Genomic DNA, 17,718 nt, shown 5'->3' with positions numbered 1-17,718 from the left:
CATTTGCCCATTTTCTAGACTCCTCCACTTTCAATGCCAAGTTAACCAATCTGAGGGGATAAGGTGGGGAAGGTGCTGTATGAATCCTACAAGATCCTAAGGTTTTGGAGTATCCTAAGGTTTTGGAGTTGGAAGAGACCTTAGAGATGATCCTAATCCATCACTGTCAAGTAGACATAGGCTCAGAAAGAGGAATTCTCTTGGCTTAGTGTCAAAAACAAATCCCCCCAAATAGGCACAATATGCACAGCAACTTGCCCTGGGCCTGAGCTGTTAGGACTTGTTGGCCGTGAGGAAGATCTAAGAGCTTGCTAAAAGAAAGGTTTTGCTACAGAGTCAAGTCAGTAGATTCTCTTGTAGTCGAGATTCCAGTTCTTTTCTGTAGTTCTAACTCCTTATACTTTCGGGAGGGCTTTGTATCATAATTACTGGGGCTTGTGTTTGTAATGGGCTCATGAGAGCAAGGACTGTATTGCCCCAGCTTGACGTCTCTTCTTCCACCTGGTGATAATCTGTGTGCAGCCTCGAAGTCTAACCTTGCTGGGTGCAGTTCAGCTGCCATGGGCCTTATTGTCCCGGAGCAGAAAAGGAGGTTGGGGTGGACGGGGTTTGCTTTAGAAGTGGTTAGAGAAGGTTGGTAAGAGGAACTTGTCTGTTGTGCCAGAATGTTGCTATCTCAAATAGAGTGGCAGGATGCTTTTAACTGGATGAGAGACCTGAGAAAACTAACCCACGGCATCCTTAAACATTGGCTAGGTTCTTAATGCAAGAGAAACAAATACCTTGGGCCAACCCTGAACCTCAAGGGGCTTTATATTGGAAGGGGTAGAGGAAGGCTAATGAGCCGGAAACAGTGTTGGTCTGGACAGTCACTAAAAATGGCGAATGGAGCCCTCTGGCAGAATGGTGTTTCTAAGAGGAAAGTTAATATCGATTTGATGATTTCAGGCAGGCTGATCCCAGTATTCTGAAGGATGGCTGGATTTGGTGAAATGTGGTCTGGGAATTTAGAAGTGAAGAGAGCAGAGGTGGGAGGACTGCCCTTCACTCTGGTCACCCCTGTTGTTGAAGTGCAAAGAGCTGGACCTCCAGCCACCCATGGAGAAAAAGAGCTTATTTTAGCCTAGAGCTAAGGAGTTCAGAGTGGTAGAGGAGCAGCTAAGGTGTCTCTCAAAATGAAGGTCCCCAAGCCCCACTCCTCTTGTTGGGGCAGCACAGTTGTCCCAAACTGTCTGGATGTTTGGGGTGGAAGGGGTCAGCTATCTGGGAGTCCTGTGGATTAGGCGTGAGAAGGTTCCACACTTTCAGGAACATGGAAACTGCTCTAACGCCACCAACAACTCCCCAGGAACTGCCGCTTCTGGTCAGGCGCCTGTAACTCCTGGGATCCGCATTGTGGAGGTTAGTGCACCATTATCTGAGTTTTACAGATTAGAAAACTGAGGCAAGCAAAGGCTCACCTAGCAGGAAGAGTCTGAGGCTGGATTTAAACTTGGTCTTCTGGACACCAGGCCCCGAACCTTTCTACTTCACCACAAAGCAGATGAAACCTGCCTGAGGAGAGCATCGGGCATGTCGGATCTAAGGGCCCGCACAGCTTGGGGAGGTGGGAAGGGGCTGGGCTGCCTTCCCCTCTAGGCCCCTTCTGCAGAGGAGCTGAAGAAGGTTAAGTTGGGGGCCCAGGCTAGAACCTAGATTTGGGCAAGCCTTAGAATCCCCTGCCTTTCTAGGGAGGTATTTTATTTCCTTTTTTCTTTTGGTTTAGCTGGCCATACCCAGTCTGAATACAGTCTGAAATTGAATAGTTTGGTAAACTCAGACCATTTGTTTGCCCTGGGACCAAAGTTTTAGTCTGAAATGAAGAGGGAAATTGGGACTTGCTTGTTCGAATTTAAAAATATTTTATGTAAAGTGAATATTAATGTTTCAGTATAAGCATAAAATGCTTTTAAGGTTTTTTTTTTTTTTTTTTTAAACTTAGAAGAATTTCAAATTTTAATCCCAAATCAGATTTATCATTTTATGTTGACTAGTTTTCCTGGACTTTTAATATGTACTGTTGCTTTTCAGAAAACAGTAATGGGTTGGGTTTTTTCCTCATGTCAGCATTATTTTATGTGGTAACTGCTCCTCCTCCTCCCTCCCCTCCTCCCCCCAGTTAATATTTATTCCCTTTTTTTCCCCCCAAATGATTTCATTTTTATGAGGGTAGGGTTAGAAATGTACTTAAACATTTTTTTGTAAGGGTAGATCTTTGCCTATACCTACACCAGTAAGTAAGTACAACTCACTTAGAATTTTCTATTTGTTGATTACCTTCATATGGTTAGGGATCTGATTCTCTTTAGAGATGATGGCTAAAGAAGGGGATTGCTGGTATTGAGCGTTTCTAGTAAATGACAGAGGAGCTCTGCCATTTATTCACCTGCCATGTGCCACAATAAACCATGGCCATTTGTGTAGGTTTGGGGAGAACATCATAAATATCTGTTATTCAGAACTGAGATTCCTGATTGGATCAAAACTCTATTGCATAGATAGTTCATTCTCAGGGCAGAGCTAGTAGGGTAGATGCACTTTTGTGTGTCTATGTGTACTGTTCGCTACCAATTACCAGTGGTATGTGAGTTTATTACATACATTTGTAATTTATTATTTATTATTACATAAATTATTACATAAATTTCCTATATTTCTTAGGAATTGTGATTGATATATGAAATAATTTTCTACTTTGTTTATTTCTTTATTAATATATCAATAGTGTATAACTTAGAAAATAAAGAAGTTGTTATCACACGATATCAAGTAAGTAGAGTTGGGGAGAGAGATTTTTAAGTATCAACATGAATAGTGACATTATTTACAAAATGGATTTAAAATTTCAGTCAAGCATTAAGTGCCTGTTATGTGACAGACAGTGTGTGAGGCATTTCAGCTGCAAAGAGAATAACTAGAATATACAGTGTGTGTGTGAGGGAATATTTGGATGGATACTCTATTGAACTTCATTGGTATATATGTATACCTAAGACAAGTCTGTTGCATGAGTTAGGTTTAGTTAAATCTGAGGAGAAAGACAGGCTGGACTGCTTTAAAAAGAAAAAAAAAATTGCAGAATTTCATTACCCTAAGCTTTTTTTGAAAGCAAAGGTCCATTTTAAAATTAATATTAATATTCTCCAAGTTCTGCTCTCTGGTAATGAAACAATACAACTGTTTTCAAAGAATTTAAAAATGAGTTGTGCAGAAGGTCCTGGAGAGGTACATGGTGAGTTAGAGGTGGCCCGAATGGCCTGCAGACAATCAAAGCAAAAGATGGTGTCATTAAAGGTGTTGTAGCCAAGGGCAAAGAAAGGAGGAATGGCCCATGAACCCCCGGAGCGGGCCCTGGTGCTAGCACAGCAGGGGTGGTGGTCTTCCCCAGGTCCTGAGCACATTCACACACAGAGTGAATCCTGGGGATGGGGAGGACAGCTCCTGAGTGGATGAGGTCAGCAATTCCTTTGAGAGGAGGGCAGGCGAGAGCAAGTGGCGCATTGGGGGAGCCCGGATGTGCAGGAGACTGGCCCCTGGAGGATGACTTGGTTGAGGGACCCAGAGTCTTGGGAGGGAGGTTCTTGTTATCCTCTGGCTTGAAAGGTGCAGGTTAAGAGACTGGATTGTTTCACAAAGGTAGAGAGCGGGTGGTTGTACCCACGGGGAGAGAGCAGGGACATCAGGGTTCTCTCAGCTTGTGAACCTCAGCAAGGATGCTTAGAGGGCCAGACTGTCTGCAGCAAGGGTTTCTGACTCGGAGAGAGACAGATGTTTATAGCTGCGTATTGACTGAGAAAGTCTTAAATTAACATTTTATCTATGTTTTATTGTATTTTTAAAATTTTATTTAATATTTCCCAATTACATTTCAATCTGGTTCTGGCCTTGGTTTACAAGATATAAGTAGGAAATTGCCAGTAGATAGTCACTTAATTGGTGGAGTATGATTCTGGAGAGTGACTAAGGAGATATTTATAGATCTAATTTTAAATTCATGGGAAGTGAGATCAGAGGGAGATTGTAAAAGAACGTACAAGAAAACAGGATAGTTTTGATAGGCATATGATGATGGAAGAAAGGTGATGTAAGAATAGCCAAAAGACAGGAGGCCCAGAAGAGAAAAGTATCACAAAAATAGAGACGGAAAAGCTCATCATGAAATCTTCAAAGTGGCCAAAGATGAGAAGTGAAGTAACCCGAGAGAGCCGCCCAACTCGGATTACAGAAGGTTTAGATGAGAGTGAAAGAAGAGGAGAGGAAACGGAGGCTTCTAGCCCAGATAGCTTTTCTAAGGGGTCTTGTTTAAAAGATTTGGAGATAAAGGATGGTCACTGCCATGTAGGTTTAATCTAATTATTGTGGAGGGTCTAGAAAAGTTAGGAAAAGAAAGTGGAAGCAACAAAAAACTTTTTTTTTTTTTTTTTTTTTTTTTTTTTTTTTGTTAAATCTTTGTGAAAGGGCATGATACAGGATGAAAGCTTGAGAAGATGTTACATCAAATGAAGGTCATTGTATTTCTTTAGATGGCCAAGATCTGGTCAGTAAATAGGAGATTTTAATGAGAAGAGGTAATAAGTGGGAATCTTCTAAAAAGAGATGGTTTGGGAGGGATTTGGATTAGAGCACCAGTAAAGGCGTTGACCTTGGGAAGGACTACCTTTTCATAAAGGAGGAGAAAATTGGGGCTTTTAAGAATATAGAATATATTTTAAAGAAGAGAAAGCTCATATCATATAACTTCTGTTCTCAGTCTTCCTCTTTGTGTTATTCTAGAGAAAGGAAGAGAAGGGAAAGGGAGTAAAGATAAAGGTTTGCTGTTGTTGCTTTTGGAAAATGAGAAATGGTGGCAGTGAGAGCCAATCTCATATTTGTAGTGCACTCATTGAACATAGCTGTCTGATGTTTCCATCCCTTGAAGAGGGATGGAGGTAAAATAGTCACTAAATCTTCAAACATTTACTGAGCTTCTTTCTCTAGTGTAAAGTGTTCAAAGGAACTTGACCTTTCATTGCTGGCCTTGGGGAGCTCACAGAGAGGCCCATAAACTGTGGTTAAGCATGTGATGTAAAAGTGCATTAAGAAATCCAGATAGTAACATGGGCATTCCAAAGTGACCAAGAGCTCTTCGTGTAGAACGGGCTTTGAGTTGGACCTCAGAACTGGACACAGCCCAAGAGGGAGGCAGGGATAAAAGCAAGAGATGAGTCATTGTTGAGGAGGTTCCATAAGCCACTTCTCCATAGAGAGGGAGAGAGGAAAGAAAGAGGACCAGGAGTTTCTGAATGGCTCCTCCTGCCAACTTTTTTCTTCTTGACTAAATTGAGCCATGAGATAATTTTAGGTTTTCTCCCCCTAAAGTGTTGGTTTCATTGTTGTAAAGATATGACTTTGGGTTTCGTGATCTTTTTTTAGGGGAATATGAGTTTTGACAGAACCTTAAACTATCAAGGCTTTGATCCAGGTGATTGATAGGCTTCTTGCCACTCAAGGGCCAGCCCATCAAATTGGGGAGAGGTTCCACACCAGCCTGGCTGCCAGATGATCTGGTCAGCTGTAGTAACTTACGGAAATCAGTTTGTATGTAGAGGTGGTGTGATCTTCCTGGGTGGAGAAAGTGCCCCAAAGCTGAAATCACACGTGGCTGAAAAGATTCTTAGCTTTTAGTAGAAACTGTCATTGTTGGATTCAGGAGATGGAAGTTAGCATGCTGGGCTTCCTGCTCCTTCACAAGCTCCTGGAGCAGGTTGGGGCTCACTGAGGAAGTCATCTTCTACTCATTTTCCACTGAACACTTTCCTGGAGGTCGAGGGCATGGGGCTGGTGAGGGTAAATAGTCAGAGTTGCCCTGGTCCTCAGTGCATCTTAAATTCCTTCTGAGACAGAAAGCCCGTTTTCCTAGGAATAATAGCTTCACACGCAAATGCCAAGTTTGGAGGTGGGGAGTGAGAGGTGGGATGTGATACTGGATAGTTTCTAAAGTTTGGGTGTGTTCAAGAGCCCTGTGGTGACTAGACTGAGCTTTCAAAGAATGGCTTCTGGATGAATAAATAAATCTCCATTAAACCTAAAAAGAATCAAGATTACAAGTTTTATAGAAAACAAACTCATAGTCTTTATCATTAAAGTAAAAGTAGACTTATTTTATTAAAGCACAGAAACGTGCTCTCAAATATCTTGATGTGTCTTCTTTTTAATGATCTTATCAAATACAGATTTTGAATATCATAGCAAAGTTTACTTTTGTTTTCTGGAAAAAGAAGTTACAATTATTATTTGCATTTAAATTGGTTTCACCTTTGGTGTTACATGGTATGCATGTAGGATGGGAGGGGGAGGATGTATTCATACACGCATTTGAGCTCAGACTCATTGAGGGCTTATTTATTGAGCTAATTTATGATAAATTTCTATAATATAATTTGGCACACAAATCAAAGGGGTCACAATAAGACATTTTAAAAAATTCATCGCCTTAAGAGACAAGTAGCAAATGGGCTTGGTTTTGTTGGCAACGTTCCATTAAATAGAACATTTCATTTGTAAGGAATGAGAGTGGGGGGGGAAAGTGACATAATGTGGTTTGTTTTTCAGGTGGTGTAAAACCAAAGTTTGTACTGCTACCACATCAGAGATTTATGGGACTTTGAGAGAGTAGTCTGGTAAGGACTTCCAATAATTTATATATGTGTATGTAAAGAAGATAGAGACCAATACATTGGTGTCAATGGACTTGAAACATTATTAAAGGCCCCTTTGGGGTTGATGATCCTTTTTTTCCCTGTCAACACTGTTAAAGCAGAGTATTTCATCAAATAAAATTTAACATCGAAAAAAGCAACTTGAGCTCTTACTAAGGTAAGATTTTATTGAATGTAGCAATTCATTTATTAAAAATGTTATTCAAAGAACATGTGAAAGAATTCTTAGCAGAATTTGTCTTTCCCCCCACAAATATAGTGTTGTTTGGACTTGAAGTTCATGGTTATTGGACCCTTGCTGGTTATTGCAGATACTGTCTTGTCTACCAGATGATCAGCCTGCCTGAGTTTTGTAGTTGCCTCAGTCTTTTGGATGTTCAAAATGTTGCCTGGCCTTTGTCTCGTATTAGCCAGTAACTTGTAAGCAGTTTTTGCTTACCATACTGGGCAAATGGAAATGTGATCTGCCTGGGGACATAAGGTGTATTTTACCTATGAGTTTACAAGCTAGGTTTTTGAGGGCATTGTCAGAACCAGAGACTGACACCAAAGAAACAGTGTTCTTTCTCTGGTCAGGTCCCTCTCTAGAATGCCAGAAATGGTGTGGAAATAATTCATGAAGAAAAGAGCTCTTGGATTTGCCCTTAGAAGGTTACTCATAGCCCATTCTGAGCACATCAGGCAACAGTTGTATGGACGGATGAGCAGAAGACCATGTAGAGTGAGTGTGTGTAGATATGTGTATAAGAGACAGAAACACACTGTTTAATTTAAAGTGTTTAGTGTAGGTTTAACACTTATCACTAAACCTAAAAATTAAATTGTCTGGAAACTCACTGTTCTACAAAGTAGTCATTTGTTTGCTAGGATTGTTTCTGGAAATCTCCAGCCTTCTGTGTAGCATGAAGACATTTTCTGTACTTCCTCCCTACTCCTGCGCTGTACCTTTTGTAGTGTCACTAAGTCATCGACTTTGATAGTCTTAGAATGCTAGATTCAGAATGATCATTGTAGCTCAGTTAGTTCCCTTGTTTCATAATTTAGAAAATTAAAACTTATCAAGGCAGATAACATGTCCAAGCAACCTACTCCCTGCTGTTGGAAATACACCTTTCAGAATTGTGCTCTACTTAGGTTTCAGCCTGTAGTTAAGAGTTCTAAAACTGTTCTTTTAAATAGACAGGATTCTCTTGGAGATAGCTATGTTTTCATCAGGGAAATAAAATTCATATTCAATTATAAGAAGGCATTACTTGTATATTTAGTATTTAATTGATCAAAGAGGATAGCCATTTGGCATTGTTTTTTAAAATATTGGAATTTTCAGGTAAATGGCAATAATTTTCAAAGGTAAAGAGAACTTGTATTATTTTTAACTTCCCATTGTATCTTTAGTAGTTACCTTTTCTTCTGGGAAAATGTAATGCTAGGATGTCAGTAATTTTGACAAAAATAGACTTTCTAGCACAGGAAGAATAACTTTATTTCTTCATTTTTTTTGCTTTGTAACCTGTCAGAAACAAAAGCTTTTGTTATAGGATATGTTGGAATCCTGAAGATCAGATTAAATTTTTTTTTTTTTTTCATTTAGCTCTGAAGCTATGCCATTTCTTTTCGTTTTATGTCAACTTTTAAGTTAAAATTTTTTTATTTTTTATTATTTTTTTTTCTTTTTGGGTAAAAATTCTGAATCAAAAGTGACATGGCCAACAACTAAAGTGTGACCATCCCTGTGACCTCCCACTTCTGTTTCCTATGCCTCTGAACTTAACTTTAAAAAGTGGGCCATTTTGCCTGTTTACCATCTGAAAAGTCTCCTGGCCACAGATAATTTAAAATCTTTGTACACTATTATCACTTGTGCTGCAAGTATCTTGATAGGAGTGATTTTGTGAGCTTATGAACTAAAGATATAGAATCAGCACCAAGCACTCTGCCATACAAAAGGAATCTAACAGCAAGGAGTGTGGGTAGCTTTCAAAGATTTGGTTTTACAGTCCTGCCTTGTTCCCACTCTTCTGGGTGAGAATACTTGCAAACATTAAGGTTTGATGAAAATGATGGGGAAATGTAGAAACTAATAAATAAAAGGTGAGAAGACCAAATGGAGAGTGCCATGAAGCTGGTATAGCTTTTGCAATCAAAAGTAATCAGCAATCTGGTATTCCTCCCCAAGAGTATGACCATCAGGCTCATGCATGACGGTGCAATCACCACTTGCAGGAAAATGCCATGCCTCCCTCAGCAGTGCTTATGCACCCACTGTGTTACATCTTTATGAGATCAAAGAAAAACAGTTATGAGTATCTGGAGACCTACCTCATCACTGTGCTGAAAGAGGACTGGCTTATAATTCTGGGCGACTTTCACATCAGAATAAGGACAGGCAATCAGACATGGCGGGGAGTCCTTGGGAACAAAGGAATTGGAAATAACTTGTGCTCCTCCTTATCACCACTTTTGTCTTCCATTTACCCAAATGGGGCAAAACTTTGTGGATGCAACTTCATAGCAACATGAGAGGAATGAAGGCAGTGTGTAGTACAGAGTATAGTACATTCAACATGAGCAGCAGCCTATAGACAACTACCAAAAGACTTGATATTCTCAGATTAGAGCACTTCTCTGATCTTGAACAGTTTGATGCTAACTTGGAAGGAACACAAGATTGTCAACAGGGGAGCAGAAAAGGAGTGGGCAGCTTTAAGAAATTTGGTATATGGCCCTACATTTACTCATCTGAGCAAGAACATTTACAAACATCAAGAATGGTTTGGTGAAAATGATGGAGAAATTCAGAAGCTAATGAATGAAAAATAACTCCAGCAGGATAGTTTGTCTCTAGGAATGTAGCATTTAATTCCCTCAAAACTAAAATACAAGTGAATATTAGGGAGATGCAGGATTCTTGGCTCTATAAGAAGGCTGGCAAAAGTCACAATTCAAAGCACTATAATGATTCTCTGAAAGCTGCTATTGGGTCAAAGACCTATGTTGCATCTTAACTGCTCAGTGCTGATGGAACCACATTGATTAGTGATGAGGACATGATCCTAGAGATAGGAGCTGAATACTTCTATAATGTTGTCAGCAAACTGTTATCAATCAGTGCTGAAGCCATTGACCTGTCAGTTTACTTCAGGCTGACGTCTGCCCCTCTTTAATCAAGCATTTAACTGAAGAAGAGATTTTAAATGCCATTAGATTCCTTTTGTGTGGCAGTCGTTGGTGTTGATTCTATTCCAACTGAAGTTTACAAGGCAGGGTCTCCACTACTCTTATGAAAATCTTCTGTTTTATAGAACAAAAAGAGGCTATCACTTCCAGAATTGTCTTTTTCTCTAAAGGAAAAAGAAATGGGTTGTCCTGTGACAAAGCACATGGAGGTCTTTCTCTTAGTTATTGCCAGCAAGATTCTTGCTAGAGTCCTCCTCAATAGGTTGATTCTTCACCTGGAAGATAGTTATCTACTTGAGAGCCAGTATGGCTTCAGAAAGGGCTGATGGACTGTCAGTAGAGTGCTTACTGTCCAGCAGAACAGAAGTCTAAACGATGTTCATCTATCTGACTAAGGGCTTTGATGCTGTCGGTCATGAGGGCTTGTGGGAAATCATGGCAAAATTTTGGTTGCCTAGAGAAGTTCATCAGTATGGTGCATCAGTTTCATGATTGCATGCTTGCATGGGTTCTGAATGATGGATGATGCTCCAGGTCACCATGGAATGAAACAGGGCACTGTGACTACTCTAGTGCTTTTTAGCATGATGTCTTCAGTGATGTCAGAAGCCTTCGATACGAACAAAAAGAGCTATCAGGTTCATCTAGGCACTGACGGCAGACTATTTAACTTGAAATAGCTGCAAGTCAAGACTAAAGCAGAGGGAGAGTTGGTACATGACTTTTTATTAGCAGGCGATTGTGTACTCAGTGCAGTGACTGAGACCAAGATGCAACAGAGTAGGTCAGTTAGAACTGGTTCCCACCAGTAAGCATCACAGCATCCGTCATGGAGACATTTTGAATGCTGTGGCTAAGGTCTCTTACCTAATCAGTATGCTTTCCAGGAATGGGCACGTAGGTAATGAGGTAGGATACACTCATTGCCAGACCTAGCTCAGTGATTAGGAGGCTGAGAATGAAAGTGGGGGAGAGAAAAGATGTGAGACTCTCCATCAGACCAAAGGACTACAGAGCCATTGTGCTGACCTCATAGTTGTGTTCCTGTGCCAGGAAATGGAATCGCTTCCATTTGAATTGTCTTAGGAAGACTCTGAAAAACACCTGGCAAGAGAAGGTGCTGGGCACTGAAGCGCTTTCTTAAGCTGAACTGCCAAGCATTCAAACTGCTGCAGAGAGCACGACTGCTGGGCCGGCCCCATTGTTAGAATGCCAAACGCATGTTTGCTTAGACAGCTGCTTTTTAGAGAATTCGCCAGGCAAGAGCTCACACGGAGATCAGAAGAAGCAAAAGGAGCACTCCATAAGAACTTTGGAATTGTTTGTGAGAAATGAGAGGCATGGCACGGGCCTGACCAGCATGGCGGGCCTGCATCGAAGAGGGCACTGTGCCTTACGAGCGAAGCAGATTTGTAATAGCGCCACCAAAAAAGGGAGATATGCAAGGTTAGAGTCATCCCCACCCCCAATGTTCCCGTAGTGCCTGACCTGTGGTAGAGCTTTCCAAACTCATCTTGGTCTGATCATCCTTAGGCAGACATACTCGACTTTGACTCCAACATTTTGGTCCTCATTAAACAAAAAGGGCAAACCTCAGTGACTGGGTTGCCTCTAATTTCACTGAAAAACTCTAGGCCTTTCCCCAAAGATCACCTCATCTCATATCCCTCATATGTCTTTCTCTTTCTTCTCCCTTCATGCCAAGGTTAATAGAATCTTCATGCTGTGGTTCCCAGTAGATTCTCCCCTCCTCATTCCAACAATGTAAGGTCTTGTTTTTGTTTTTATTTTTTTTTATTGACAGGGAAAAAAAGTGACCTATGCCTTAAGGATGTTTGTTTATTAACGTGAACAAATGGACCCAATCACAGAAGAGGATTTCTTTTAACCCTAGGCGTAATTGACAAAATGAATAATGAAATTTTCAACACAGATGATGGATATGAAAAATTAATAGGGGAAAATTTACCTGAAATGATGCAGTTAATAAGAAAGGAGAAAGAAAAGAATACCATATACTCAAAATACAACTACGTAAAGGTATCATTTAGAGTAACAGTAGTGTGTTAACTATATAAGAACATTTTATTTCCTTATTCAAGTTAATAGTTAAAATTTTATTTAATGACCTTAAAATAATAATTATACTGTTAAAGATGAGTTAAAATTAGCTTTCCCCCTATTTTCTTCACATAATTCAGTAGTTCTATTTATGGATAGAGATTAAAATATTCTTGTGTTGAATTAAATTTAAGGTTAAATTAAACTTAACTAGCTTTCAATTTAACTTAAAAATTTAACTTAAAATTACCTTAAAATTATATTTAACTTAAAAACTTAACAGCCTTTTTTTATTTTAAAAATTCTTTTCTGCTTTCAAGTCAAAGAATGTTGGTTTATTTTCTAGAAAGTTTCTAGGTTCTGGAAATAAATCCTCCTCTAAAAAAACCAAAACAAACCCTAAACCCTTCTTTTTTTCAGAGGGCTCAGCACAGAATATGTGCTTGATTAAAGTTGACCTCACTTAGGTAGGAAATCAGGATGCCCTCTGTCTAAATTCAGGGGAGACATCACTTGTCTCCAGAAGCTGCCGACGGCTCTCTGGGAAGAGAACTGCTGTCTCCGCTCAATGTCTGGGGCCAGATTCTTCTTCCTGTAGAGATCCGCCAACTCTGGCCTAGAGCAGAGACTCTTCCTCCTCCAGAGTGCCGCCTTCTTTATCCTCTCAGAGAATGGGCGTGGGATAACGCAAGGGCTTCTGGGAAAAATTACTTCAACCAATGAACTTGCTCCTCCTAAGCATGCAAGCTCTTCCCCAGGAGTTCACGGGTAAAACTCCCCTAACCTCCGAAACTAGAGAATTGTCAAGCACCGACTTAGCGCTTAGTAAGGACCTAACACTTCTGCTCTGACTGTGTTTCCTAAACTGAAGCCCATTACCATTGTCCAACAGGGACAGGAGCGGACGCACTGATACACACAACGTGATTTTGCGGACAGGGAAGGCAGGACGGTTAGGGAGGCGCGCACAGGCCTCCGGGACCGGAACCTCAGCCGAAGGTCCCGACACAGGCGATCGCAGGCGCGGGCAAAGACCTGGAGTCATTCACAGCCAGTCTTGGTGCCTTGATGCTATAGGACTGACAATCATGGAGCACAATATTAGGAGAATAGGCATGGGGGGGCAGTGGAGAGACGCGTTGCCAAAGCATCATTATTGGAAACTTCTCCTGTTCTCTGGGGTTTGGATGCCAGTGAGCTTTAGAATATTATCATTGATTACTTGCCTGCAAGAATCTGTGGAAGTGATCCTTTTTCAGAAGGTTATCTGTAACGAAACTTAACTAATAGTTCACCAAACTGGACAGTTCAGGCATAGAGAGGCAGCCGGGCGGGGCAGTAGAGAGCCAGAAATGGCCTCGGACAATCCCCGGCTGTGGGGCCTTAGAACGGCTCCGGGTCTGGGCCTGCATGTCTGACTTCTCCCCCTCCTCTCTTCCTTTTTGTCGGTCTCTGTTTTGGTCTCCCCTTCTCCTGTTCATCAGGCCACATTGCTGCTGCTGCTGCCCGGGGGCCTGTCCCGGGTGGCCAGAGCCTCCGAGCCTCCCTCTGGTCGTTCCTCTGATCCAAGACAGCCCCAGGGCTGGGCCCCAGGCCCCCTTCTACTTCCTGTCTGGTGTTCTTGCTTTTTCCCCTCTGTCAGGGGACGGGTTCCTCTAATTCCACCTCGCTGCTGACATTCGTTGTCTGTCGGTTCCATCGCACCGCTGATCTTCTCTCCCAGGCTTTCCTCCTTCCCAGCCTCTTTCTCCTGAGAGAAGGATGAGCCTCGTCCCGGACCCCACACTCCCCCAGGATCATCCTCCCTCGTGGCTCCATCGTGGTCCCTGTTCCAGGCTGTCGGAGTCACCTCCTCAAGCACAGACTGCTTCCACCCCTGCGCCCTCCCCCCATCGCTGATTCTGAGCCCTCTGTCTTCCCTCGATGGGCCTGGGAGGCTTTCCTTCCCCTTCTCTGCCTCGGAGCTTTCCTGGCTCCCTTCAGCGAGAGCCTGCCCCTCTATGCCCTCCACGTTGGAGTCTGTCCCCAGCTTGCTGCCCTAGAGCTGCTCGCCAGCCTCCTGTCCACTGGCCTCTGTCTCGGGCTCAGCCTCGGGCCCAGTGCACAGCGAGCACTTCGTGGATCTTGGATGGCTGGTATTCTCCCAATCTCGTGCTGGAGAGCCCGTTATCTGCAGGACGGCTGTGCCAGTGGCACTTCTCCCAAAAAGCGTGAGGCAGCCTGCTCCCTGATGAGAAGGCCGGTCCTGCCGTGAGTGACTTCTCAGTTTTCCCAGATAACAAACTGTAACTCTTTGTTGCAGAATGGTTTTTCTGGACAGCACGAGGATTCCCTATTTTTGAAGTTCCCTAAAGCATTAGTGTTAAACTCCCACACGGTGACTTAGAAAATCACATATTAAAATCATCTATGTTCTTTTATATAATTTTGTCAAATAGTTCCCACTTACATTTTAATCTGATCTTTCTGTCTCTTTTTTTCTCTTCCACACCCACGCACCCACTCCCTGTTGGACGTATTTGCCATTGGAGGGAAGAATCAGATTTGAAATGACCTCTTGCCTCTTCCCTCAAAACCAAAGCAAACATCCAATCATCTGTGAGCGTACATTTGTTAAAATTAAGTTCTAGTACAACAGAGGCTTTACTTTTTTAGTCTTCCTCCTCTTCTGCTGCTGCTGTTACTCTGTGACTAGAAATGACTCGATAAATTGGTGCGCAGACTATCCCCAGCATCGCCTGGTAGGAGTCGGCTAAGGGGAGGGCGTTTTGATCAGGAATTCACCTGTTGGAGCTGGTGCGCCTGGCTAGCTTGAAGCCCTGGGGATTGGATGGGGAGGGCCTGCAGGGGGACAAGAGAGAGCCTTGTCTGCTAAATCAGTTTTGCCCCTGCGCCTGTAGCAGTGCTCTCTCCCCTTTGAGGGACTTTTTGGGAAGGTGAGTGAATGAGGAGATTTTTTGGCCCTCACACTTGGCTATAGAGAGGAATTTGGTCTTAAATTGTTGAGTTCCCAAAACAGTTTTGTTAGAAGGTAGTCCTAGCAGCCTTTTGGTGCTAGTGTGCATTTTGTAAGGCTTTTAGTCTTCAGGCTACAGATATGGGCATGGTTCCCTTTGGATTTTTTGCACTTCATGTTGCCACTTTCTCAAAAGTTATCAAAGTCATTATAGAAATGAAGGGTAATTGTTAGTTTGTCAGAGACCTTTGAGGCCTGATGGGAACATTTTCCTGGTTTAGAGAACTCTAGGCTCTGACTGGGGTTGGATGGCATATGTACACAGATGGGGGAATACAGGCAAATCGAAATCATTTCAAGGGGAAACTGATGTTCCTAATGGCTCTCTGAGAAGGTAAGAGTTCAGAGGTGTCTCTGAATCATACGCTGACCTCTTGTACAGAGCTGTGGGTGGGAGGTGAGGACAGCTGCTGGAACAGGGTGATTGGCGTCAAAAAGGGCGACTGCCCGGGGCCAGGGGAACCAAGATGGCGGCAGGACCCCAAGCCCGGCCCTCCCCGCCCCCGCTCGTCTCTGTGGCTCCTAGCAGAGACCTTGCCCATTGGCCTTTTCTTTGGTCACTTGGTCTAGGGTAGCACGTTCTGTGCGGCGTCTCCTGTCCCTCGGGAGATATTTGTGGATGACTACGTGATGGCTATGTGCTCCTCATTAGAGATTCTTTTAACATTAATCCTGAACATGTGAGGTTCTCATCCGGAAAGAAGTCCAGCGCCCTCCCCTCCTCTCAGTCATCCTTCCCAGCGTGCTCTTTTTCTCCCGATTTCTCTGGGTGTGGAACACTTAGAGAAAATCTCTGGCTGGGGGAGGGTCAGCAAGTGGCCACGATATCATAGAGAATCATTTTGAGGAAATGGAAAGCGCTGAGGCCGTGCCCCAGGGGCCCCACTGGACACCCCCAGAGTGAGGAATCGTCCTCTCATCATGGGCACAAACTCCTGGCTCCTCTGCAGTCAGGTCACAGGAAATGGTTCCTATCTTTGGGGGCCACCGGGTGAGCCACAGATCAATCACCGGGTCCTTGTTCACGTCCCTCCTGTGGCCAGGCATGGGCTCGGGCCTGGGAGTGCAGAGACTGGAGCCGGCGTTGTCGCGGGGGCAGCCAAAATGCCAAGTGAAGAGGTACAAATATGCACAGAGTAATTAATAATGGAAGGTAATTTGTTTGAGAGGTGGACACACACACACACACACCTGAGTCAGATGGGGCACACCTGCCTACTCTTAGAAGGCCTGTGAGCCTAAGGGTGGTTTTTACAGTTTTGAATATAATTAATGAATTTATAAAAACGTGAAAGTCATTCTTAGTTTGCTGGCCATTGGCTGGTAGACCCAGTCTTAAAGTGGGAGAGGGGTTCAGATCTGACTTCCTCGCAGCTCCACTTATGGGAGGGAGGAGAGAGCCAGGTGCAGAGAACAGAGAGGAGGCTCAGGCGGCTGAAGCGAAAGAAGGAGGGGTGGATTCCAGGGAAGTTGGCAAAAAGGCTTGGGCTCGGGTGGCGAAGGGGGATGGAGTTGAGTGAGGAGAAGACAGGTAGTTAGTTGTACGTTTAAGGAAACTCCCTTATCACTGAGTACAGTTACATGGACTGTGAGGGGGAATTTAATCCATAATCCAGACACAGGGTGATGAACTGACCTACTGGGGACGAGCTGGCTTGAGTGGAGATGCTGGGGCCCGGTGTCGTGAGACCGAAGTGATCGGCTGTATGAACCGAAGGGAAGTGGAGAGAACAATGCTCCAGTCTAGAATCGGTGACGCCGGTAGGGTGGTGTTGCTTCGGGTCAATGGGGGGCGTTTGGAAGTGGGGAGAGTCCGGACGGGGAAGTTCAGCTTGGGACGCGGAGTTTCAGATGCTTCCGGGACATCTCGTCTGAAACATTCAGTAGGCACTTGATGGTATGGAATAGACTTTAGTTGTGTATCATCTGCAGAGAGCTAATGTGGCTATCTCCCTTGTAGAGGGAGGAGAAAAGGAGGGCTTGGAGGATTCCTAAAATGGAGGGCTGTGATGGCTGGATGACCACATGAACAAGGAGCAGGTCAGCTAGGTGATGCTGGTACCCCGAAAAGCCTGGAAAGGAGAAAACAAGACACAAGGTCTTCAGTTTGCCACTGAGCTGCTTGTATCATGTACCAAGGGAGACCTCCCATTTTCAAGTCATCCTAGGGCTGAATGCCAAGAGACTTGATCTCATCTCAGATGCCCCCATTAACTTATTTCAGGAATAGAGGAGGAGGCAGAGGTTTGCCATGTGCTTACTGAATGACTAAATTTTAGATAGTAGTGAGCAAAGTCGTCCTTCTTTTGCTACTACCTGCCGTTTTCAGTGACCTAAATTTTCCTGCTTTTGTTCTACTAACCCTCAAAATTGGTTCTTCTACTCAAAATAAACATTGAGTTTTATAATCTAATAAGTTTCAGTATGGAATTGAGCTTTGAAACTAACTTTTTAGGAAATTTGTATTTATAAGGAAAGAGGTATTCATGTCATCTGAAGAGGGCAGCCAGGCTGGCTCGGGAGTGGCTGTGGGAGCTTGGGCACATCATTCCACTCCTGGCCCTGGGGCCTTTCATCTGTAAAATGAGGGAGCTGGGTATTGAATTAGGTTACCCTTTTCCTGTCATGGACCCCCCCTGCAGAATGTTTTTAAAAACCAAAGAGAGGGGGTTACAAAAAAGACCAGTTATGTTGAAAAATAGTCGACAAGTTTGTCAGATTAAGAGC

At 43.2% G+C, this 17,718-nt stretch overlaps 1 protein-coding gene across 5 annotated transcripts in view; it reads left to right on the top strand.

Moving 5' to 3' along the window:
* TBL1XR1 (TBL1X/Y related 1) overlaps positions 1 to 17,718 on the top strand; it is a 135,136-nt gene that overhangs the window by 78,905 nt on the left and 38,513 nt on the right. For 3 of the 5 annotated variants that reach the window (XR_012487688.1, XM_074298229.1, XM_074298227.1), the window contains exon 3: positions 6,631 to 6,698. The exons of the other annotated variants lie outside the window; for them this stretch is intronic. The gene's annotated coding sequence lies outside the window, so the exon portion shown is untranslated. The remainder of the gene's footprint in view (positions 1 to 6,630; positions 6,699 to 17,718) is intronic. 5 annotated transcript variants of the gene reach the window in all.

Source organism: Sminthopsis crassicaudata, chromosome 3 (assembly GCF_048593235.1).
Source record: "Sminthopsis crassicaudata isolate SCR6 chromosome 3, ASM4859323v1, whole genome shotgun sequence".
In the NCBI taxonomy this organism is placed as follows: domain Eukaryota; kingdom Metazoa; phylum Chordata; class Mammalia; order Dasyuromorphia; family Dasyuridae; genus Sminthopsis; species Sminthopsis crassicaudata.
This window is presented reverse-complemented; position numbering and strand designations above follow the sequence as displayed.